This window comes from Scyliorhinus torazame, chromosome 14, assembly GCF_047496885.1.
Source record: "Scyliorhinus torazame isolate Kashiwa2021f chromosome 14, sScyTor2.1, whole genome shotgun sequence".
NCBI classification, from domain to species: domain Eukaryota; kingdom Metazoa; phylum Chordata; class Chondrichthyes; order Carcharhiniformes; family Scyliorhinidae; genus Scyliorhinus; species Scyliorhinus torazame.
The window spans coordinates 181,668,661-181,694,031 of NC_092720.1; the positions used below are offsets into that span (position 1 = coordinate 181,668,661).

General features: G+C 43.3%; 4 non-coding genes across 4 annotated transcripts; all 4 read right to left on the bottom strand.

The window, feature by feature from the left end:
* Positions 1-19,389: 19,389 nt before the first annotated feature.
* trnaq-uug (transfer RNA glutamine (anticodon UUG)) lies at positions 19,390-19,463 on the bottom strand. The gene has a single exon. It is a non-coding gene; the product is annotated as a tRNA-Gln (tRNA).
* Positions 19,464-21,263: 1,800 nt separating this feature from the next.
* trnah-gug (transfer RNA histidin (anticodon GUG)) lies at positions 21,264-21,335 on the bottom strand. The gene has a single exon. It is a non-coding gene; the product is annotated as a tRNA-His (tRNA).
* A 1,426-nt stretch (positions 21,336-22,761) lies between these two features.
* Positions 22,762-22,835, bottom strand: trnah-aug (transfer RNA histidin (anticodon AUG)). Its single transcript has one exon. It is a non-coding gene; the product is annotated as a tRNA-His (tRNA).
* Positions 22,836-24,636: 1,801 nt separating this feature from the next.
* trnah-gug (transfer RNA histidin (anticodon GUG)) lies at positions 24,637-24,708 on the bottom strand. The gene has a single exon. It is a non-coding gene; the product is annotated as a tRNA-His (tRNA).
* Positions 24,709-25,371: the final 663 nt, after the last annotated feature.

The following is a 25,371-nucleotide window of genomic DNA, read 5'->3' on the forward strand; positions in this document are numbered from 1 at the left end:
GGCGCTTGATTTTCGTGTGTCGCTTCCTTTCCATTTTCTCCACTGCCATCTGGCTCTATTTCCCAAAATTCTGCCCACTTCTCCTCATTGCATCATGGCCAGATGTCCGGAAATTCATTCATATGGAGAGACTATCGAGACCAAGATTATTGTCCGCGTCAACAGAATGGTCGGTGGGTATTTGGTTGAGACACTTGAACATTTTGGGTGAATTACCGAAGACGCTGATGCAGCAAATTAAGTGAGATGGTTTTCAGTTCCAAAAAGACAAGAACCGGAGGAGTATGCTTGATGATAATAGTTAAAATATAAAACTGGGAGCGGAGGAGTTTCTCCTACTCAAAACCGTTTGAATGCTGGAGCAACAAACAGGAGCAGAAGCATGCACGCAGCTATTAAGCCGTGGTAAACAGTGCTTTACACAGATAATTCGTCACCCGTTCATTTGGGAATACACATCAATTTATGGCGGCCGTGACTCGGATTCGAACCGAGGTTGCTGCGGCCACAACGCTGAATACTAACCACCATACAATCACGGCGCCACATGTTACCACTGACGCATCTTGTAACTGCTGATGTACTTGGTCATCAACTGTTTGGAAACGATCATGGCTCACACTTTATGACTCGCTAATTACAACTTTAGTAAATACACAATTTGGATACCTTAACCTTGGTTCCGTAATAATGTTCCTGCAACAAGGATATTTACACTTTATCTCCAGGCTTATAAAAATAACAATGCAACCGCTATAATATATAATACATAACAATTTCTTGATACTTCCCAAACATATGGTATTTGGACGTTGCCCGGTGTCTGCATCGGTTTTCTCCTCCTGAACGAGGTCCCACCCACAGTCCAAATATGTGAAGGTTCGGTGGATTGGCCATGCTAACGTGTGCCAGATTGACCATCGATTACCAGTTTCGCTGGATTGGCCATGATCAACGTGCGTTACGGGTATTCTACGGAGGAACTTGGTTGCATCGTCCCTTGCTTGTTTTTTTGAAACCATTTCACCCTGTATCCCTTTCCTCTCATTCCTGAATATTGTCAGTGCAAACAAACTCTCTCTCTATTTCCACGATTCAACTTCTCCGCCCACATACCAGTTGTACTTTGGAGCGCCTCTCATTCGCCGTTTCACCTCTTTGGCCAAAGAGGAAAATCTAGGCCCCTTTCGTCCCACTGTTGCTATTGGGGTGAATGTCTCTCTCTAAAACTTCAAATTAATATTCATTAACTCTTGGATGTGAAGTAACGGTTTAAAATCAGAATGACAACATTTGGAGTTTTTAATATTGGAACTGGAGGAAAGAAATCAAGTCAATGTGGCATGAAATATAAAAAGCACCATGGTGGGTGATTCGATCCCACAGAGGGATGAGATATAAAAAACACCATCTGAGGGTGGGATACGTTTCGGTTGATAGCCGAGCGCGCTAACCGATTGCGCCACAGAGACGACAAATGCTGCTTTTGCTCGAATAAACATGCCAAATAATCATGGAAACAGTCTCATCTTGTCCACATCGGAACATCAAATTATTGCCGATGCACCAATCTGGTACAAAAATAACAAAACGCTGGGCAATCTCAGCAGGTCTGACAGCATCTGTGGAGAGAGAACGGAGTCTGTGTTTCAAGCCAGAGTGACTTTGTGTCAAAGAACAAAGACTACACCATTATCCGTAGCCCTGTCAATAACGCGTCTCTATCCTTCCACATTCGAGGATTGTTGTACCTTCTGCCTCCCGATCATCGCAATGAAACTAACATTAAACTGGATTTTCTGGTGTGCAGTAAGGACACTTCTTAGTTTCTAAATATCAGTTGATTTCTCGAATCGTTCTGACCGAAGGAAATGTGTCGTCACTATCGCTGAGCATTCGGGCAGCGCCCTTCGTTCTCCCGGATTCTGCTTCTCGAAGTATTTCCCAACATTCACAAAATTGGTTCTTGATGTTCGCGTGTCGCTTCGTTTCCGTTTTCTCCATGGGCAACTGGCATTATTTCCCAAAATTCTGCCCGCTCTCCTTATTGCATCATGACCAGATGTCAGGAAATTCATTTATATGGAGGAAATATCGAGACCAAGATTATGCTCCGCGTATACAGACGGTTCAGTGGGTATTTGGCTGAGACACTTGAAAATTTTGGGTGACTGGCCAAAGAAGCTGATGCAGCAAATTGAGAGAGACTGTTTTCACTTCCAAAAAGACAAGAAACGGAGGAGTATGCAAGATTAGAGTTAAAATATAAATAAGGAGCTGACGAGATTCTCGTTATACACAACCTTTTGCATTCTGGAGCATGAAACAGGAGGAGAAGCATGCATTCAGATGTGAACCCGTTTTAAAGAGTCCTTTCCACAGAGAATTCCTCATCCGTTCAGTTGAGAAAAGGACGACAATTGCTCGCTGACATGACTCGGATTTGAACCGAGTTTGCTGCGGCCACAACGCAAAGTACTAACCACGATACGATCACGGCTTCACACGTTACCGCCAAGGCAAGCTGTAACGGTTGATGCACTTGGTCATCAACTGTTTGGAATCTATCATGGCCCACACTATATGACTCTCTACTTACAACTTTAGTAGATACACATTTTGGATGCCTTAACGTTAATTCCGTAATAATGTTCCTGCAACAAGGATATATACACTTTAACCCAGGCTCATAAAAATAACTATGCACCCGCTATAATATATAATACATAACAATTTCGATATTCGTCCCAAACAGTTGGTATTGGGACGTTCTCCCGGTGTCTGCATGGTTTTCTCCGCCTGCACGAGGTCCCTCACACTGTCCAAAGATGTGAAGGTTCGGTGGATTGGCCATGCTAAAGTGTGCCAGATTGTCCATAGATTAATTAGCAGTTTCGCTCGATTGGGCATGATCAACGTGCCGGATTCCAGGTATTCTACGGAGGAACTTGGTCACTTTCTCTCCTGCTCATTTTTTGAAACCATTTCTCCCTGTATTCCTTTCCTCTCATTCCTGAATATTGCCAGTGCAAACAAACTCTCTCTCTATTTCCACGATTGAACTTCTCCGCCCACATACCACTTGCACTTTAGAGCGCCTCTCATTCGCCGTCTCACACTCTTTGAGCCAAAGAGACGAATCTCGACCCCCTTCACCCCTCTGTTGCTATTGGGGTGAATGTCTCTCGATGGTAATTCAAGTTAATATTGATTCACTCTTTGGATGTGAACTGACTGTTTAATATCAGAATGACAGCACTTGGCGTGGTTAATATTGGAACGGGAGAAAAGAAATCAAATCAATGTGTCATGACATATAAAATGCACCGAAGTGGGTGATTCGATCCCACAGAGGGACAAAGTATAACAAACACGTCACGCGGGGGGCGGGGGCTGGGGGGGGGGGGGGGTGAGGCAGGGGGATAACACTTCGTCTCTGGATGGGATCGAACCACCAACTTTTCGGATAACAGCCAAACGTACTGACTGATTGCGCCCAGAGACGACAAATGCGGATATTGCTGAAATAAGAAAGCCAAATTATGATGGTAACAGTCTCATCCTGTCTACATCGGAACAGCAAATTCTTACTCATGCACCAATCTGGAAGAAAAACCACAAAAGGATGAACAATCTCAGCAGGTCTGACAGCATCTGTGGAGAGAGAACGGAGTTTGTGTTTCAACCCAGGGATCCTTTGTGTCACAGAACAAAGACTACACCATTATCCGTAGCCCTGTCAATAACGCGCCTCTATCCTTCTACATTCGAGCATTGTTGTATTTTCTGCCTCCCGATAATCGCAATTAAACTGAAATCAAACTGTATTTTCCGGTGTCCAGTAAGGACAGTTTTCTTAGTTTCTAAATGTCAGTAAATTTCTCGAATCATTCTAAACAAGGCAAATGTGTCTTGACTGTCGCTGATCAGTCAGGCAGAGCCCTTCGTTCTCCCCGGATACTGTTTGTCGAAGTGTTACCCAACATTCACAAAATAGTGCTTTATTTTCGTGTGTCGCTTCATTTCACTTTTCTCCACTGCCAACTGGCTCTATTTCCCAAAATTCGGCCCAGTCCTTCTCATTTGACATTGGAACATTTTGCGTGAATGACCGAAGAAGCTGATGCAGCAAATTGAGTGAGACGGGTTTCACTTCCAAAAAGACAAGAACCGGTGGAGTATTCTTGATGATAATCGTTAAAATATAAAACTGGGAGCTCAGGATATTCTCCTATTCACAACCGTTTGAATTCTGGAGCATCAAACAGGCGCAGAAGCATGCACTCAGTTATTAACCCGTTGTAAAGAGTCCTTTACACAGAGAATTCCTCATCTGTTCATTTGGGAAAACATACCAATTTATCGCTGCCGTGACTCGGATTCGAACCGAGGTTGCTGCTGCCACAACGCAGAGTACTAACCACTATACGATCACGGCGTTTATGTTACCGCCGACGCAACCTGTAACTGCTGATGCATTTGGTCATCAACTGTTTGGAATCTATCATAGCTCACACTTTATGACTCTCTAAGTAAAACTTTAGTCAATACACAATTTGGATACCTTAACCTTGGTTCCGTAATAATCTTCCTGCAGCCAGGATATATACACTTTATCCCCAGGCTTATAAATATAATAATGCAACCGCTATAATATATAATACATAACAATTTCTTGATTCATACGGTATTTGGACGTTGTCCCGGTGTCTGCATCGGTTTTCTCCGCCGGATTGAGGTCCCTTCCACAGTCCAAATATGTGAAGGGTCGGTGGATTGGTTACGCTGACGTGTGCCAGATTGAACATCGATTACCAGTTTCGCTGGATTGGCCATGATAAACGTGCCGCGTTACGGGTATTCTACGGAGGAACTTGGTTGCATCGTCCCTTGTTGGTTTTTGTGAAACCATTTCACCCTGTATCCCTTTCCTCTCATTCCTGAATATTGTCAGTGCAAACAAACTCTCTCTCTATTTCCACGATTGAACTTCTCCGCCCACATACCAGTTGCACGTTGGAGCGCCTCTCATTCGCCGTCTCACACTCTATGTTCCAAAGAGGATAATCTAGGCCCCTTTCGTCCCACTGTTGCTATTGGGGTGAATATCTCTCTCTAGAACATCAAATTCATATTGATTAACTCTTTGGATGTGAACTGACGGTTTAAAATCAGAATGACAACATTTGGCGTGTTTAATATTGGAACCGGAGGAAAGAAATCATGTCTATGTGGCATGAAATATAAAAAGCACTATGGTGGGTGCTTCGATCCCACAGAGGGGTGAGATATAAAAAACCTCATCCGAGGGTGAGATAATACTTGAACTCTGGGTGGGATAGAACCACCATCTTTTCGTTTCACAGTCGAGCGCGCTAACCGATTGCGCCACAGAGCCGGCAAATGCTGCTCTTGCTTGAATAAACATGCCACATTAATCATGGAAACAGTCTCATCTTGTCCATATCGGAACAACAAATTATTGCCGATCCACCAATCTGGAACAAAAATAACAAAACTCTGGGCAATCTCAGCTGGTCTGACAGCATCTGTGGAGAGAGAACCCTATGTTTCATGCCAGGGTGACTTTGTGTCACAGAACAAAGACTACACCATTAACCGTAGCCCTGTCAATAACGCGCCTCTATCCTTTTACATTCGAGCATTGTTGTATTTTCTCCCTCCCGATAATCGCAATGAAACTAACATTATACTGAATTTTCTGGTATGCAGTAAGGACAGTTTTCTTAGTGTCTAAATTTCAGTTGTTTTCTCGAATCATTCTAACCAAAAAAAATGTGTCGTCACTATCGCTGATCATTCGGGCGGCGCCCTTCGTTCTCCCAGATTCTGTTTCTCGAAGTGTTTCCCAACTTTCACAAAACTTGTGCTTGATGTTCGTCTGTCGCTTCGTTTCCGATTTCTCCATTGCCAACTGGCATTATTTCCCAGAATTCTGCCCTCTCCTCCTCATTGCATCATGACCAGATGTCAGGAAATTCATTTATATCGAGGAACTAACGAGACCAAGATTATTCTCCAGTGCACAGAAGGTTCAGTGTGTATTTTGTTGAAGCACTTGAAAATTTGGGGTGAATGGCCAAAGAAGTTGATGCAGCAAATTGCGATCGACTGTTTTCACTTCCAAACAGACAAGAACCTGAGGAGTACTTTTGATGATAATAGTTAAAATCAAAGACCGGGAGCTGAAGAGATTTTCGCATTCGCAACCGTTTGAATTCCGGAGCATCAAATAGGAGCAGAAGCATACACTCAGCAGTGAACCCGTTTTAAGAGTCCTTTGCACAGAGATTCCTCATCATTTCATTTGAGAAAAACCCACCAATTTTTCGCCGCCGTGACTCGGATTCGAACCACTGTTGCTGCGGCCACAACTTAGAGAACGAACCACAGGACGATCACGGCGCCACAGGTTACCGCCAAGGCGCATACGTAACTGTCGATGTACGTGGTCATCAACTGTTTGGAATCTTTCGTGAACCACAGTTTATTACTCTCTAATTACATATTTAGTAGATACACAAGTTTGGATGACTTAACCTTGGTTCCATAATAATGTTCCTGCAACAAGGATATATACACTTTAACGAAGGCTCATAAAAATAACAATGCAACGGCTATAATATATAATACATAACTATTTCGATATTCTTCCCAAACAAATGGTACTTGGACATTCTCCCGGTGTCTGCATCGGTTTTCTCCGCCTGCACGAGGTCCCTCACACTGTCCAAAGATGTGAAGGTTCGGTGGATTGGCCATGCTAAAGTGTGTCAGATTGTCCATAGATCAGCAATTTCGCTGGATTGGCATTGACCAACGTGCCGGATTACGTGTATTCTACTGAGGAACTTGTTCACTTTGTCTCTTGCTGATTCTTTGAAACCATTTCTCCCTGTATTCCTTTCCTCTCATTCCTGAATATTATCAGTGCAAACAAACTCTCTCTCTATTTCCACGATTGAACTTCTCCGCCAACATACCAGTTGCACTATGGAGCTCCCTCTCCTTGGAGGTCTCATCCTCTTTGAGCCAAAGAGAAAAATCTTTCGTCCCACTGTTGCTTTTGGGATGTATGTCTCTCTATGGTAGTTCAAATTAATATGCATTATTTCTTTGGGTGTGAACTGAACGTTTAAAATCCGAATGTCAGCATTTGGTGTGTTTAATATTGGAGCCGGTGAAAGAAATCAAATCAAGGTGGCATGAAATACAAAAACACCAAGGTGGGTGATTCGATCTCTCAAAGGGACGAAGTACAAAAAACACCATTATCCGGAGGCCTGTGAATAATGCGCCTCTAGCCTGATACATTCGAGCCATTGATTTATTTTCTGCTTCCAAATATTCGCAATTAAACTAAACTGAATCTGTATTTTCTGATGTGCAGCAAGGACAGTTTTCTTGGGTTCTAAATATCCGTTAATGTATCGAATAATCCTAACCAAAGGAAATGTGTCTTGACTGTCGCTGATCAGTCGGGCAGCGCTCTTCGTTCTCTCCGGATTCTGTTCCTCGAAGTGTTTCCCAACATTCACAAAACAGGGGCTTGATTTTCGTGTGCCGCTTCCTTTCCATTTTCTGCACTGCCAACTGGCTCTTTTTCCCAAAATTCTGCTCACTTCTCCTCATTGCTCCATGACCAGATGTCCAGAAATTCATTGATATGAAGAGACTATCGAGACCAAGATTATTGTCCGCGTCTACAGAATGGTCGGTGGGTATTTGGTTGAGACACTTGAACATTTTGGGTGAATTACCGAAGAAGCTGATGCAGCAAATTGAGTGAGACGGTTTTCACTTCCAAAAAGACAAGAACCGGAGGAGTATTGTTGATGAGAATAGTTAAAATATAACACCGGGAGCTGAGGAGATTCTCCTATTCACAGCCGTTTGAATTCAGGAGCATCAAACAGGAGCAGAAGCATGCACTCAGTTATTAACCCGTTGTAAAGAGTCCTTTCCACAAAGAATTCCTCATCAGTTCATTTGGGAAAACATATTATCGCTGTCGTGACGCGGATTCGAATCGAGGTTGCTGCAGCCACAACGCAGAGTCCTAACCACTATACGATCACTGCGCCACATGTTACCGCCGATGCGAACTGAAACAGCTGATGTACTTGGTCATCAACTGTTTGGAATCTATCATGGCTCACACTTTATGACTCTCTAATTACAACTTTAGTAAATACACAAATTGGATACCTTGACCTTGGTTCTGTAATAATGTTCCTGCAACAAGGATATATACACTTTATCCCCAGGCTTATAGAAACAACAATGCAACCGCTATAATATATAATATATAACAATTTCTTGATTCATCGCAAACATATGGTATTTGGACGTTGTCCCGGTGTGTGCATCGGTTTTCTCCGCCTGATCGAGGCCCCTCCCACAGTCCAAATATGTGAAGGTTCGGTGGATTGGCCATGCTAACGTGTGCCAGATTGACCATCGATTACCAGTTTTGCTGGAATGGCCATGATCAACGTGCCGCGTTACGGGTATTCTACGGAGGAACTTGGTTGCATCGTCTCTTGCTGGTTTTTTTTTAAACCATTTCACCCTGTGTCCCTTTCCTCTAATTCCTGAATATTGTCAGTGCAAATATTTAATCTATGGGTGGGACCAAACCACCAACTTTTCAGCTCATAGCCGAGAGCGCTAACCGATTGCGCCACAGAGACGACAAATGCTGCTTTTGCTTGACGAAACATGCCAAATTATCATGGAAACAGTCTCATCTTGTCCACATAGAAGCAGCAAATGATTGCCGATCCACCAATCTGGAACAAAAATTACAAAACGCAGGGCAATCTGAGCAGGCCTGACAGCATCTGTGGCGAGAGAACGAAGTCTGTGTGTCAACCCAGGGTTACGTTGTGTCACAGAACAAAGACTACACCATTATCCGGCGCCCTGTCAATAACGCGCCTCTATCTTTCAACATTCGAGCATTGTTGTATTTTCTGCCTCCCGATATTCGCAATAAAACTAAAATTAACTGGATTTTCTGGTGTGCAGTAAGGACAGTTTTCTTAGTTTCTAAATGTCACTTAATTTCTCGAATCATTCTAAACAAGGGAAATGTGTCTTGACTGTCGCTGATCAGTCGGGCAGAGCCCTTCGTTCTCCACGGATACTGTTTGTCGAAATGTTACCCAACATTCACAAAATAGTGCTTGATTTTCGTGTGTCGCTTCATTTCAGTTTTCTACACTGCCAACTGGCACTATTTCCCAAAATTCGGCCCAGTCCTTCTCATTGCATCATGACCAGATGTTGGGAAATTCATTTATATGGAGAGATATCGAGACCAAGATTATTCTCCGCGTTCCAGACTATTCCGTTGGTATTTAATTGACACACTTGAAAATTTTGGGTGAATCACCGAAGAAGCTGATGCAGCAAATTGAGAGAGACTGTTTTCACTTCGAAAAAGACAAGAACCGGAGGAGTATGCTTGATGATAATATTTAAAATATAAAACCGGGAACTGAGGTGATTCTCCAATTCACAACCGTTTGAATTCTGGAGCATCAAACAGGAGCAGAAGCATGTACTCAGCGATTAACCTGTTGTAAAGAGTCCTGTGCACAGAGAATTCCTCATCCGTTCATTTGGGAAAACATAGCAGTTTATAGCTGCCGTGACACAGATCCGAACCGTGGTTGCTGCGGCCACAACGCAGAGCACTAACCACTATACGATCACGGTGTTACGGCCGACGTAACCTGTAACTGCTGATGTACTTGCTCATCAACAGTTTGGAATCTATCATGGCCCACACTTTATGACTCTCTAATTACAACTTTAGTAGATACACATTTTGGATGCCTTAACGTTTATTCCATAATAATGTTCCTGCAAAAAGATATATACGCGTTAACCCAGGCTCTTAAAAATAACTATGCACCCGCTATAATATATAATACATAACAATTTCGATAATCGTCCCAAACATATGGTATTTGGACGTTCTCCCGGTGTCTGCATCAGATTTCTGCGCCTACTCGAGGTCCCTCCCACAGTCCAAAGATGTGAAGGTTCGGTGGATTGGCCACGATCAAATGTGCCAGATTGTCAATAGATTAACAGCTTCGCTGGATCGCCCATGATCAACGTGCCGGCTGACTGGTATTCTACTGAAGACATTGGTCACGTCGTCCCCTGCTGATTATTTGAAACCATTTCACCCTGTATCCCTTTCCTCTCATTACTGAATATTGTCAGTGCAAACAATGTCTCTCTCTTTTTCCAGGATGGAACTTCTCCGCCCACATAACAGTTGCACTTTGGAGCGCCTCTCATTGGCCGTCTCATCCTCTTTCATCCGAAGAGAAAAATCTAGACCCCTTTCGTCCCACTGTTGCTTTTGGGGTGAATGTCTCTCTCTGGTAGTTCAAATTAATATTCGTTATCTCATTGGGTGTCAACTGACTGTTTAAACTCCGGATGTCAGCATTTGGCGTGCTTAATGTTGGAGCCGGGAGAAAGAAATCAAATCAATGCGGCATGAAATATAAAAAGCACCAAGTTGGGTGATTCGATCCCACAGAGGAACGAAGTACAAAAAACACCATTATCCCTCGGCCTGTCAATCATGCGCCTCCAGCCTGATACATTCGAGCCATTTTTATTTCTGCTTCCAGATATTCGCAATTAAACTAAAATGAAACTGTATTTTCTGATGTGCAGTAAGGACAGTTTTCTTGGGTACTAAACATCCGTTAATGTATCGAATTATCCTAACCAAATGAAATGTTTCTTGACTGTCGCTAATCAGTCGGACAGCGCTCTTCGTTCTCCCCGGATTCTGTTTCTCGGTGTTTCCCAACATTCACAAAACAGGTCCTTGAGTTTCGTGTGTCGCTTCCATTCCATTTTCTCCACTGCCAACTGGCTCCATTTCCCAAAATTCTATCCCCTTCTCCTCATTGCATCATGATGAGATGTCCGGAAATTCATTCATATCGAGAGACTATCGAGACGAAGCTTATTGCCCGCGTCTACAGAATGGTCTGTGGGTATTTGGTTGAGACACTTGAACATTTTGGGTGAATGACCGAAAAAGCTGATGCAGCAAATTGAGTGAGACGGTTTTCACTTCCAAAAAGATAAGAACCGGAGGAGTATGCTTGATGATAATAGTTAAAATATAAAACCGGGAGCTGAGGAGTTTCTACTATTCACAACCATTTGAATTCTGTGGCATCAAACAGGAGCAGACGCATGCACTCAGCTATTAACCCGTTGTAAAGAGTCCTTTACACAGATAATTCCTCATCCGTTCATTTGGGAAAACATATCAATTTATCGCTGCCGTGACTCGGATTCGAATCGTGGTTGTTGCGGCCACAAAGCAGAGTACTAACCACTATACGATCACGGCACCACAGATTACCGCCGACGCAACCTGTAACTGCTGATGTACTTGGTCATCAACTGTTTGGAATCTATCAGAGCTCACACTTTATGACTCTCTAATTACAACTTTAGTAAATACACAATTTGGATACCATAACCTTGGTTCCGTAATAATGTTCCTGCAACAAGGATATATACACTTTATCCCCACGCTTATAGAAACAACAATGCAACCGCTATAACATATAATACATAACAATTTCTTGATTCATCGCAAACATATGGTATTTGGACGTTGTCCCGGTGTCTGCATCGCTTTTCCCCGCCTGATTGAGGTCCCTCCCACAGTCCAAATATGTGACGGTTCGGTGGATTGGTCATGCTAACGTGTGCCAGATTGACAATAGATTACCAGTTTCGCTGGATTGGCCATGATAAACGTGTCGCGTTACTGGTATTCTACGGAGGAACTTGATTGCCTCGTCCCTTGCTGTTTTTTTGAAACCATTTCACCCTGTGTCCCTTTCCTCTCATTCCTGAATATTGTCAGTGCAAACAAACTCTCTTTTTCCACGATTGAACTTCTTCTCCCACGTACAAGTTGCACTTTGGAGCGCCTCTCTTTCGCCGTCTCACACTCTTCGTTCCAAAGAGGAAAATCTAGTCCTCTTTCGTCCCACTGTTGCTATTGGGGTGATTCTCTCTCTATGGAACTTCAAATTAATATTGATTAACTCTTTGGATGTCAATTGGCGGTTTAAAATCAGAAATACAACATTTGGCGTGTTTAATATTGCAACCGGAGGAAAGAAATCAAGTCAATGTGGCACGAAATATAAAAAACACCATGGTGGGTGATTCGATCCCACAGAGGGATGAGATATTGAAAACACGATCCGAAGGTGGGATAATATTTAGTCTCTGGGTGGGATCGAAACACCAACTTTTCAGCTCATAGCCGAGAGCGCTAACCGATGGCGCCACAAAAACGACACATGCTGCTTTTGCTTGACTAAACATGACAAATTATCATGGAAACAGTCTCATCTTGTCCACATCGGAGCAGCAAATGATTGCCGATCCACCAATCTGGAACAAAAATAACAAAACGCAGGGCAATCTCAGCAGGTCTGACAGCATCTGTGGAGAGAGAACGGAGTCTGCTTTTCAAGCCAGGGTGACTTTGTATCACAGAGCAAAGACTACACCATTAACCGTAGCCCTGTCAATAAAGCGCCTCTATCCTTTTACATTCGAGCGTTGTTGTATTTTCTCCCTCCCGATAATCGCAATAAAACTAAAATTAAACTGGATTTTCTGGTGTGCAGTAAGGACAGTTTTCTTAGTTTCAAAATGACAGTTAATTTCTCGAATTATTCTAAACAAGGGAAATGTGTATTGACTGTCGCTGGTCAGTCGGGCAGAGCCCTTCGTTCTCCCCGGATACTGTTTGTCGAAGTGTTACCCAACATTCACAAAATAGGGCTTGATTTTCGTGTGTCGCTTCATTTCACTTTTCTCCACTGCCGACTTGCTCTATTTTCGAAAATTCGACCCAGACCTTCTCATTGCATCATGACCAGATGTTGGGAAATTCATTTATATGGAGAAATATCGAGACCAAGATTATTCTCCGCGTTACAGACTATTCCATCGGTATTTAGTTGACAGACTTATCGCTGCCGTGACTCGGATTCGAACAGAGGTTGCTGCGGCCACAACGCAGAAAACTAACCACTACACAATCACGGTGCTACGGCCGATGCAATCTGAAACTGATGAGGTACTTGCTCATCAATTGTTTGGAATCTACCATGGCCCACACTTTATGAATCTCTAATTACAACTTTAGCAGATACACATCTTGGTTGCCTTAACGTTTATTCCATAATAATGTTCCTGCAACAAGGATATAAACACGTTAACCCAGGCTCTTAAACATAACTATGCACCCGCTATAATATATAATACATAACAATTTCGATATTCGTCCCAAACATATGGTGTTTGGTCTTCTCCCGGTGTCTGCATCAGTTTTCAGCGCCTGCTCGAGGTCCCTCCCACAGTCCAAAGATGTGAAGGTTCTGTGGATTGGCCATGATCAAGTGTGCCAGATTGTCCGTAGATTAACAGTTTGGCTGGATCAGCCATGATCAACGTGCCGGCTGACGGGTATTCTCCGGAAGACATTGGTCACGCCGTCCCCTGCTGATTTTTTGAAACCATTTCACCCTGTATCCCTTTCCGTTCGTTCCTGAATATTGTCAGAGCAAACAAACTCTCTCCCTATTTGCACGATTGAACTTCTCCGCCCACATACCAGTTGCACTTTGGAGCGCCTCTCATTGGCCGTCTCATCCTCTTTCATCCAAAGAGAAAAATCGAGACGCCTTTCGTCCCACTGTTGCTTTTGAGGTGAATGTCTCTCTCTGGTAGTACAAAATTAATATTCATTATCTCTTTGGGTGTGATCTGACTGTTTAAAATCCGAATGTCAGCATTTGGCGTGCTTAATGTTGGAGCCGGGAGAAAGAAATCAAATCAACGCGGCATGAAATATAAAACGCACCAAGGAGGGTGATTCCATCCCACAGAGGGACAAAGTACAAAAAACACCATTATCCGCAGGCCTGCCTATAATGCTCCTCCAGCCTAATACATTGGAGCCATTGTTTTATTTTCTGCTTCCAGATATTCGCAATTAAACTAATATGAAACTGTATTTTCTGATGTGCAGTCAGGAGAGTTTTCTTGGGTACTGATATATCCGTTAATGTATCGAATAATCCAATCCAAAGGAAAGGTGTCTTGACTGTCGCTAATCAGTCGAGCAGCGGTCTTCGTTCTCCAGGGATTCTGTTTCTCGAAGTGTTTCCCAACATTCACAAAACAGGTGCTTGATTTTTGTGTGTCGCTTCCTTTCCATTTTCTCCACTGCCAACTGGCTCTATTTCCCAAAATTCTGCCCACTTCTCCTGATTGCATCATGACCAGATGTCCGGACATTCATTTACATCGAGAGACTATCGAGACGAAAATTATTGTCCGCGTCTACAGAATGGTCCGTTGGTATTTGGTTGAGACACTTGAACATTTTGGGTGAATGCCCGAAGAAGCTGATGCAGCAAATTGAGTGAGACGGTTTTCACTTCCAAAAAGACAAGAACCGGAGGAGTATGCTTGATGATAATAGGTAAAATATAAAACCGGGAGCTGAGGAGATTCTACTCTTCACAACCATTTGAATTCTGGGGCATCAAACAGGAGCAGAAGCATGCACTCAGCTATTAACCCGTTGTCAAGAGTCCTTTCCACAGATTATTCCTCATCCGTTCATTTGGGAAAACATATCAATTTATCGGTGCCATGACTCGGATTCGAACCGAAGTTGCTGCGGCCACAACGCAGAGTATTAACAGCTACACGATCACGGCGCTACATGTTACGGCAGACGCTGATGCACTTGGTCACCAACTGTTTGGAATATATCATGGCCCACACTTTCTGACTCTCTAATTACAACTTTAGTAGATACACATTTTGGATGCCTTAACGTTTATTCCATAATAATGTTCCTGCAACAAGGATATATACACGTTAACCCAGGCTCTTAAAAATAACTATGCACTCGCTATGATATATAATAGATAACAATTTCGATAATCGTCCCAAACATATGGTATTTGGACGATCTCCCAGTGTCTGCATCAGTTTTCTGCGCCTGCTCGAGGTCGCTCCCACAGTCCAAAGATGTGAAGGCTCGGTGGATTGGCCATGATCAAGTGTGCCAGATTGTCCATAGATTAACAGTTTCGCTGGATCGCCCATGATCAACGTGCCGGCTGACGGGTATTCTACGGAAGACATTGGTCACGTCGTCCCCTGCTGATTATTTGAAACCATTTCACCCTGTATCCCTTTCCTGTCATTCGTGAATATTGTCAGCGCAAACAAAGTCTCTCTCTATTTCCATGATGGAACTTCTCCGCACACATACCAGTTGCACTTTGGAGCGCCTCTCATTGGACGTCTCATCCTCTTTCATCCAAAGAGAAAAATCTAGACGCCTTTCGTCCCACTGTTGCTTTTGGGGTGAATGTCTCTCTCTGGTAGTTCAAATTAATATTCGTTATCTCATTGGGTGTGAACTGACTGTTTAAAATCCGGATGTCAGCATTCGGCATGCTTAATGTTGGAGCCGTGAGAAATGATTTAAATCAATGCGGCATGAAATATAAAAAGCACCAAGGTGGATGATTCGATCCCACGGAGGGACGTCGTACAAAATACACCATTATCCCTAGGCCTGTCTGTCGTGCGCCTCCAGCCTGATACATTCGAGCCATTTTTATTTCTGCTTCCAGATATTCGCAATTAAACTAAAATGAAACTGTATTTTCTGATGTGCAGTAAGGAGAGTTTGCTTGGGTACTAAATATCCGTTAATGTATCGAATTATCCTAACCAAAGGCATTGTTTTTTTACTGTCGCTAATCAGTCGGACAGCGCTCTTCGTTCTCCCCGGATTCTGTTTCTCGAACTGTTTCCCAACATTCACAAAACAGGTCCATGGGTTTCTTGTGTCGCTTCCATTCCATTTTCTCCACTGCCAACTGGCTCTATTTCCCACAATTCTGCCCACTTCTCCTCATTGCATCATGACCAGATGTCCGGAAATTCATTTATATCGAGAGACTATCGAGACGAAGCTTATTGTCCGCGTCTCCAGAATGGTCTGTGGGTATTTGGTTGAGACAGTTGAACATTTTGGGTGAATGACCGAAGAAGCTGATGCAGCAAATTGAGTTAGACGGTTTTCACTTCCAAAAAGACAAGAACCGGAGGAGTATGCTTGATGATAATAGTTAAAATATAAAACCGGGAGCTGAGGAGTTTCTACTCTTCACAACCACTTGAATTCTGTAGCATCAAACAGGAGCAGACGCATGCACTCAGCTATTAACCCGTTGTAAAGAGTCCTTTACACAGATAATTCCTCATCCGTTCATTTGGGAAAACGTATCAATTTATCGCTGCCGTGGCTCGGATTCGAACCGAGGTTGCTGCGGCCACAACGCCAAGTACTAACCACTATACGATTATGGCGCCACATGTTATGGCGACGCAACCCGTAACTGCTGATGTACTTGGTCATCAACTGTTTGGAATCTATCATAGCTCACACTTTATGACTCTCTAATTACAACTTTAGTAAATACACAATTTGGATACCTTAACCTTGGTTCCGTAATAATGCTCCTGCAACAAGGATATATACACTTTATCCCCAGGCTTATAGAAACAACAATGCAACCGCTATAATATATAATACATAACAATTTCTTGATTCATCGCAAACATACGGTATTTGGACGTTGTCCCGGTGTCTGCATCGGTTTTCTCCGCCTGATCGAGGTCCCTCCCACAGTCCAAATATGTGAAGGTTCGGTGGATTGGCCATGCTAACGTGTGCTAGATTGACCATCGATTACCAATTTCGCTGGATTGGCCATGATCAACGTGCCGCGTTACGGGTATTCTACGGAGGAACTTGGTTGCATCGTCCCTTGCTGGGTTTTTTAAACCATTTCACCCTGTGTCCCTTTCCTCTCATTCCTGAATATTGTCAGTGCAAACAAACTCTCTCTCTATTTCCACGATTGAACTTCTCCGTCCATGTACCAGTTGCACTTTGGAGCGCCTCTCATTCGCCGTCTCACACTCTTTGTTCCAAAGAGGAAAATCCAATCCTCTTTCGTTCCACTGTTGCTATTGGGGTGATTCTCTCTCTTAGGAACTTCAAATTAATATAGATTAACTCTTTGGATGTCAACTGACGGTTTAAAATCAGAAATACAACATTTGGCGTGTTTAATATTGGAACCGGAGGAAAGAAATCAAGTCAATGTGGCACGAAATATAAAAAGCAACATGGTGGGTGATTCGATCCCACAGGGGGATGAGATATAGAAAACACGATCCGAGGGTGGGATAATACTTAATCTGTAGGTGGGATCGAACCACCAACTTTTCAGTTCATAGCCGAGAGCGCTAACGGATTGCGCCAGAGAAACGACAAACGCTGCTTTTGCTTGACGAAACATGCCAAATTATCATGGAAACAGTCTCATCTTGTCCACATCGGAGCAGCAAATGATTGCCGATGCACCAATCTGGAACAAAAATAACAAAACGCAGGGCAATCTCAGCAGGTCTGACAGCATCTGTGGAGAGAGAACGGAGTCTGTGTTTCAAGCCTTTGTGCCACTGAACAATGACTACACCATTAACCGTAGCCCTGTCAATAACGCGCCTCTATCCTTTTACATTCGAGCATTGTTGTATTTTCTCCCTCCCGATAATCGCAATGAGACTAACATTATACTGGATTTTCTGGTGTGCAGTAAGGACAGATTTCTTAGTTTCTAAATTTCAGTTGCTTTCTCGAATCATTCTAACCAAAAAAAATGTGTCGTCAATATCGCTGATCATTCGGGCGGCCCCCTTCGTTCTCCCAGATTCTGTTTCTCGAAGTATTTCCCAACATTCACACAACTGGTGCTTGATGTTCGTCTGTCACTTCGTTTCCGATTTGTCCAATGCCAACTGGCATTATTTCCCAAAATTCTGCCCTCTCGTCCTCATTGCATCATGACCAGATGTCAGGAAATTCATTTATATGGAGGAACTATCGAGACCAAGATTATTCTCCGAGTATACAGAAGGTTCAGTGGGTATTTGGTTGGGGCACTTGAAAATTTGGGGTGAATGGCCAAAGAAGCTGATGCAGCAAATTGAGAGCGACTGTTTTCACTTCCAAACAGACAATAACCTGAGGAGTGTTTTTGATGATAATAGTTAAAATAAAAGACCGGGAGCTGAAGAGATTATCGTATTCGCAACCGTTTGAATTCCGGAGCATCAAACAGGAGCAGAAGCATGCATTCAGCTGTGAACCCGTTTTAAAGAGTCCTTTGCACAGAGATTCCTCATCAGTTCATTTGAGAAAAACCCATCAACTTATCGCTGCCGTGACTCGGATTCGAAACGAGGTTGCTGCGGCCACAACGCAGAATACGAAACAGTAGACGATCACGGCGCAACACGTTACCGCCTAGGAGTTTTCCCAACTGTCGATGTACGTGGTCATCAACTGTTTGGAATCTTTCATGACCCACAGTTTATTACTCTCTAATTACATCTTTAGTAGATACACAAGTTTGGATGACTTAACCTTGGTTCCATAATAATGTTCCTGCAACAAGGATAGATACACTTTAACGGAGGCTCATAAAAATAACAATGCAATGGCTATAATATATGATAGAAAACAATTTCGATATTCATCCCAAACATATGGTATTTGGACGTTCTCCCGGTGTCTGCATCGGTTTTCTCCGCCTGCACGAGGTCCCTCACACTGTCTAAAGATGTGAAGGTTCGGTGGATTGGCCATGCTAAAGTGTGCCAGATTGTCCATAGATCAGCAATTTCGCAGGATTGGCCATGACCAACGTGCCGGTTACGGGTATTCTACTGAGGAACTTGGTCACTTTGTCTCATGCTGATTTTTTGAAATCATTTCTCCCTGTATTCCTTTCCTCTCATTCCTGAATATTATCAGTGCAAACAAACTCTCTCTATATTTCCACGATTGCACTTCTCCGCCCACATACAAGTTGCACTTTGGAGCGCCTCTCATCTGCCGTCTCATCCTCTTTCATCCAAAGAGAAAAATCGAGACCCCTTTCGTCCCACTGTTGCTTTTGGGGTGAATGTCTCTCTCTGGCAGTTCAAATTCATATTGATTATGTCTTTGGATGTGAACTGACGGTTTAAAATCAGAATGTCAACATTTGGCGTGTTTAATATTGGAACCGGAGGAAGGAAATCAAGTCAAATGTGGAATGAAATATAAAAAGCACCATGGTGGGTGATTCGATCCCACAGAGCGATGAGATATAAAAAACACCATCCGAGGGTGGGATAATATTTAATCTCTGGGTGGGATCGAACCACCAACTTTTCAGTTCAAAGCCGAGCGCGCTAACCGATTGCGCCACAGAGACGGCAAACGCTGCTTTTGCTTGAATAAACATTGCAAATTATCATGGAAACAGTCTCATCTTCTCCGCATCGGAGCCGCAAATTATTGCCGATGCACCAATCTGGAACAAAAATAACAAAACTCAGGGCAATCTCAGCAGGCCTGACAGCATCTGTGGAGAGAAAACGGAGTCTGTGTTTCAACCCAGCGTTACGTTGTGTCACAGAACAGAGACTCCACCATTATCCGTAGCCCTGTCAATAACGCGCCTCTATCCTTCTACATTCCAGCATTGTTGTATTTTCTGCCTCCCGATAATCGCAATGAAACTAAAATGAAACTGTATTTTCCGGAGTCCAGTAAGGACAGTTTTCTTAGTTTCTAAATGTCAGTTAATTTCTCGAATCATTTTAAACAAGGGAAATGTGTCTTGACTGTCGCTGATCAGTCAGGCAGAGCCCTTCGTTCTCCCCGGATACTGTTTGTCGAAGTGTTACCCAACATTCACAAAATAGTGCTTGATTTTCGTGTGTCGCTTCATTTCACTTTTCTCCACTGCCAACTGGCTCTATTTCCCAAAATTCGGCCCAGTCCTTCTCATTTGACACTTGAACATTTTGTGTGAATGACCGAAGGAGCTGATGCAGCAAATTGAGTGAGACGGTTTTTACTTCCAAAAAGGCAAGAACCGGAGGAGTATGTTTGATGATAATAGTTCAAATATAAAACGGGGAGCTGAGCAGATTCTCCTATTCACAACCGTTTGAATTCTGGAGCATCAAACAGGAGCAGCAGCATGCACTCAGCCATTAACCCGTTGTAAAGAGTCCTTACATACCAGTTGCTCTATGGAGCGCTTCTCATTGGCGGTCTCATCCTCTTTGATCCAAAGAGAAACATCTAGACGCCTTTCGTCCCACTGTTGCTATTCGGTTGTATGTCTCTCTATGGTAGTCCAAATTAATATTCATTATCTCTGTGGCTGTGAGCTGACTGTTTGAAATCTGGATGTCTGCATTTGGCTGACACCAAGGTGTGTGATTCGATCCCACAGAGGGACGTAGTACAAAAAACACCATTATCCCTAGGCCTGTCTATCATGCGCCTCCAGCCTGATACATTCGAGTCATTGTTTTATTTTCTGCTTCCAGATATTCGCAATTAAACTAAAATGAAACTGTATTTTCTGATGTGCAGTGAGGAGAGTTTTCGTGGGTACTAATATATCCGTTAATGTATCGAATAATCCTATCCAAAGGAAATGTGTCTTGACTGTCGCTGATCAGTCGGGCAGCGCACTTCGTTCTCCCCGGATTCTGTTTCTCGGAGTATTTCCCAACATTCACAAAACAGGTGCTCGATTTTCGTGTGTCGCTTCCTTTCCATGTTCTCCACTGCCAACAGGCTCTATTTCCCAAAATTCTACCCACTTCTCCTCATTGCTCCATGACCAGATGTCCGGATATTCATTGATATGGAGAGACAATCGAGACCAAGATTATTGTCCTCGTCTACAGAATGGTCGGTGGGTATTTGGTTGAGACACTTGAAAATTTTGGGTGAATTACCGAAGATGCTGATGCAGCAAATTGAGTGAGACGTGTTTCACTTCCAAAAAGACAAGAACCGGAGGAGTATTCTTGATGATAATCGTTAAAATATAAAACTGGGAGCTGAGGAGGTTTTCCTATTCACAACCGTTTGAATTCTGGAGCATCAAACAGGAGCAGAAGCATGCACTCAATTATTAACCCGTTTTAAAGAGTCCTTTACACAGAGACTTCCTCACCCGTTCATTTGGGAAAACTTATCAATTTATCGATGCCGTGACTCGGATTCGAACCGAGGTTGCTGCGGCCACAACGCAAAGTACTAACCACTATACGATCACGGCGCCATATGTTGCCGGCGCTTCAACGTGTAACTGCTGATGTACTTGGTCATCAACTGTTTGGAATCTCGCATAGCTGACACTTTATAACTCTCTAATTACAACTTTAGTAAATACACAATTCGGATACCTTAACCTTGGTTCTGTAATAATGTTCCTGCAACAAGGATATATACACTTTATCCCCAGGCTTATAAAAAAACAGTGCAATCGCTATAATATATAATACATAACAATGTCTTGATTCATCGCAAACATATGGTATTTGGACGTTGTCCCGGTGTCTGCATCGGTTTTCTCCGTGTGATCGAGGTCAATCCCTCAGTCCAAAGATGTGAAGGTTCGTTGGATTGGTCATGCTAACGTGTGCCAGATTGACCATCATGTTGCAGCTGTACAGAACTCTGGTACGGCCGCATTTGGAGTATTGCGTACAGTTCTGGTCACCGCATTATAGGAAGGACGTGGAGGCTTTGGAGCGGGTGCAGAGGAGATTTACCAGGATGTTGCCTGGTATGGAGGGAAAATCTTATGAGGAAAGGCTGATGGACGTGAGGTTGTTTTCGTTGGAGAGAAGAAGGTTAAGAGGAGACTTAATAGAGGCATACAAAATGATCAGGGTGTTGGATAGGGTGGACAGTGGGAGCCTTCTCCCGTGGATGGAAATGGCTGGCACGAGGGGACATAGCTTTAAACTGAGGGGTACTAGATATAGGACAGAGGTCAGAGGTAGGTTCTTTACTCAAAGAGTAGTGAGGCCGTGGAATGCCCTAACTGCTACAGTAGTGAACTCGCCAACATTGAGGGCATTTAAAAGTTTATTTGATAAACATATGGTTGATAATGGCATAGTGTAGGTTAGATGGCATTTGTTTCGGTGCAACATCGTGGGCCGAAGGGCCTGTACTGCGCTGTATTGTTCTATGTTCTATGACCATCGATTACCATTTTAGCTGGATACGTGTATTCTACGGAGCACCTTGGTTGCATCGTCCCTTGCTGATCTTTTTGAAACCATTTCACCCTGTATCCCTTTCCTCTCATTCCTGAATATTGTCAGTGCTAACAAACTCTCTCTTTTTCCGCGATTGAACTTCTCCGCACACAGACCAGTTGCACTTTGGAGAGCCTCTCAGTCGCCGTCTCACACTCTTTGTTCCAATGTGGAAAACCAAAGCCCCTTTCGTCCCACTGTTGCTATTGGGGTGATTGTCTCTCTCTGGAACTTCGAATTAATATTGATTATGTCTTTGGATGTGAACTGACGGTTTAAAATCAGAATGTCAACATTTGGCGTGTTTAATATTGGAACCGGAGGAAAGAAATCAAGTCAAATGTGGCATGAAATATAAAAAGCACCATGGTGGGTGATTCGATCCCACAGAGCGATGAGATATAAAAAACACCATCCGAGGGTGGGATAATATTTAATCTCTGGGTGGGATCGAACCACCAAATTTTCAGTTCATAGCCGAGCGCGCTAACCGATTGCGCCACAGAGACGACAAACGCTGCTTTTGCTTGAATAAACATGCCAAATTATCATGGAAACAGTCTCATCTTGTCCACATCGGAGCCGCAAATTATTGCCGATGCACCAATCTGGAACAAAAATAACAACACTCAGGGCAATATCAGCAGGCCTGACAGCATCTGTGGAGAGAGAACGGAGTCTGTGTTTCAACCCAGCGTTACGTTGTGTCACAGAACAGAGACTACACCATTATCCGTAGCCCTGTCAATAACGCGCCTCTATCCTTCTACATTCGAGCATTGTTGTATTTTCTGCCTCCCGATAATCGCAATGAAACTAAAATGAAACTGTATTTTCCGGAGTCCAGTAAGGACAGTTTTCTTAGTTTCTAAATGTCAGTTAATTTCTCGAATCATTTTAAACAAGGGAAATGTGTCTTGACTGTCGCTGATCAGTCGGGCAGAGCCCTTCGTTCTCCCCGGATACTGTTTGTCGAAGTGTTACCCAACATTCACAAAATAGTGCTTGATTTTCGTGTGTCGCTTCATTTCACTTTTCTCCACTGCCAACTGGCTCTATTTCCCAAAATTCGGCCCAGTCCTTCTCATTTGACACTTGAACATTTTGTGTGAATGACCGAAGGAGCTGATGCAGCAAATTGAGTGAGACGGTTTTTACTTCCAAAAAGGCAAGAACCGGAGGAGTATGTTTGATGATAATAGTTCAAATATAAAACGGGGAGCTGAGGAGATTCTCCTATTCACAACCGTTTGAATTCTGGAGCATCAAACAGGAGCAGAAGCATGCACTCAGCCATTAACCCGTTGTAAAGAGTCCTTACATACCAGTTGCTCTATGGAGCGCTTCTCATTGGCGGTCTCATCCTCTTTGATCCAAAGAGAAACATCTAGACGCCTTTCGTCCCACTGTTGCTATTCGGTTGTATGTCTCTCTATGGTAGTCCAAATTAATATTCATTATCTCTGTGGATGTGAGCTGACTGTTTGAAATCTGGATGTCTGCATTTGGCAGACACCAAGGTGCGTGATTCGATCCCACAGAGGGACGTAGTACAAAAAACACCATTATCCCTAGGCCTGTCTATCATGCGCCTCCAGCCTGATACATTCGAGTCATTGTTTTATTTTCTGCTTCCAGATATTCGCAATTAAACTAAAATGAAACTGTATTTTCTGATGTGCAGTAAGGAGAGTTTTCGTGGGTACTAATATATCCGTTAATGTATCGAATAATCCTATCCAAAGGAAATGTGTCTTGACTGTCGCTAATCAGTCGGGCAGCGGTCTTCGTTCTCCCCGGATTCTGTTTCTCGAAGAGTTTCCCAACATTCACAAAACAGGTGCTTGATTTTCTGGTGTGCCTTCCTTTCCATTTACTCCGCTGCCAGCTGGCTCTATTTCCCAAAATTCTGCCCACTTCTCCTCATTGCATCATGACCAGATGTCCGGAAATTCATTTACATCGAGAGACTATCGAGACGAAAATTATTGTCCGCGTCTACAGAATGGTCCGTGGGTATTTGATTGAGACGCTTGAACATTTTGGGTGAATTACCGAATAAGCTGATGCAGCAAATTGAGTGAGACGGTTTTCACTTCCAAAAAGACAAGAATCGGAGGAGTATGCTTGATGATAATAGTTTAAATATAAAACCGGGAGCTGAGGAGTTTCTACTCTTCACAACCATTTGAATTCTGGGGCATCAAACAGGAGCAGAAGCATGCACTCAGCTATTAACCCGTTGTAAAGAGTCCTTTACACAGAGAATTCCTCATCCGTTCATTTTGGTAAAACATACCAGTTTATCGATGCCGTGACTCGGATTCGAACCGAGGTTGCTGCGGCCACAACGCAGAGTACTAACCACTATACGATCACGGCGCCACATGTTACGGCCGACGCTGATTTATTTGGTCATTACCTGTTTGGAATCTATCATGGCCCACACTTTCTGACTCTCTAATTACAACTTTAGTAGATACACATTTTGGATGCCTTAACGTTTATTCCATAATAATGTTCCTGCATCAAGGATATATACACGTTAACCCAGGCTCCTAAAAATAACTTTGCACCCGCTATAATATATAATAGATAACAATTTCGATAATCGTCCACAACATATGGTATTTGGACGTTCTCCCGGTGTCTGCATCAGTTTTCTGCGCCTGCTCAAGGTTCCTCCCACAGTCCAAAGATGTGAAGGTTCGGTGGATTGGCCATTATCAAGTGTGCCAGATTGTCCATAGATTAACAGTTTCGCTGGATCGCTGATGATCAACGTGCCGGCTGACGGGTATTCTACGGAAGACATTGGTCACGTCGTGCCCTGCTGATTATTTGAAACCGTTTCACCCTGTATCCCTTTCTTCTCATTCCTGAATATTGTCAGTGCAAACAAACTCTCTCTCTATTTCCACGATGGAACTTCTCCGCCCACATACAAGTTGCACTTTGGAGCGCCTCTCATTTGCCGTCTCATCCTCTTTCATCCAAAGATAAAAATAGAGACCCCTTTCGTCCCACTGTTGCTTTTGGGGTGAA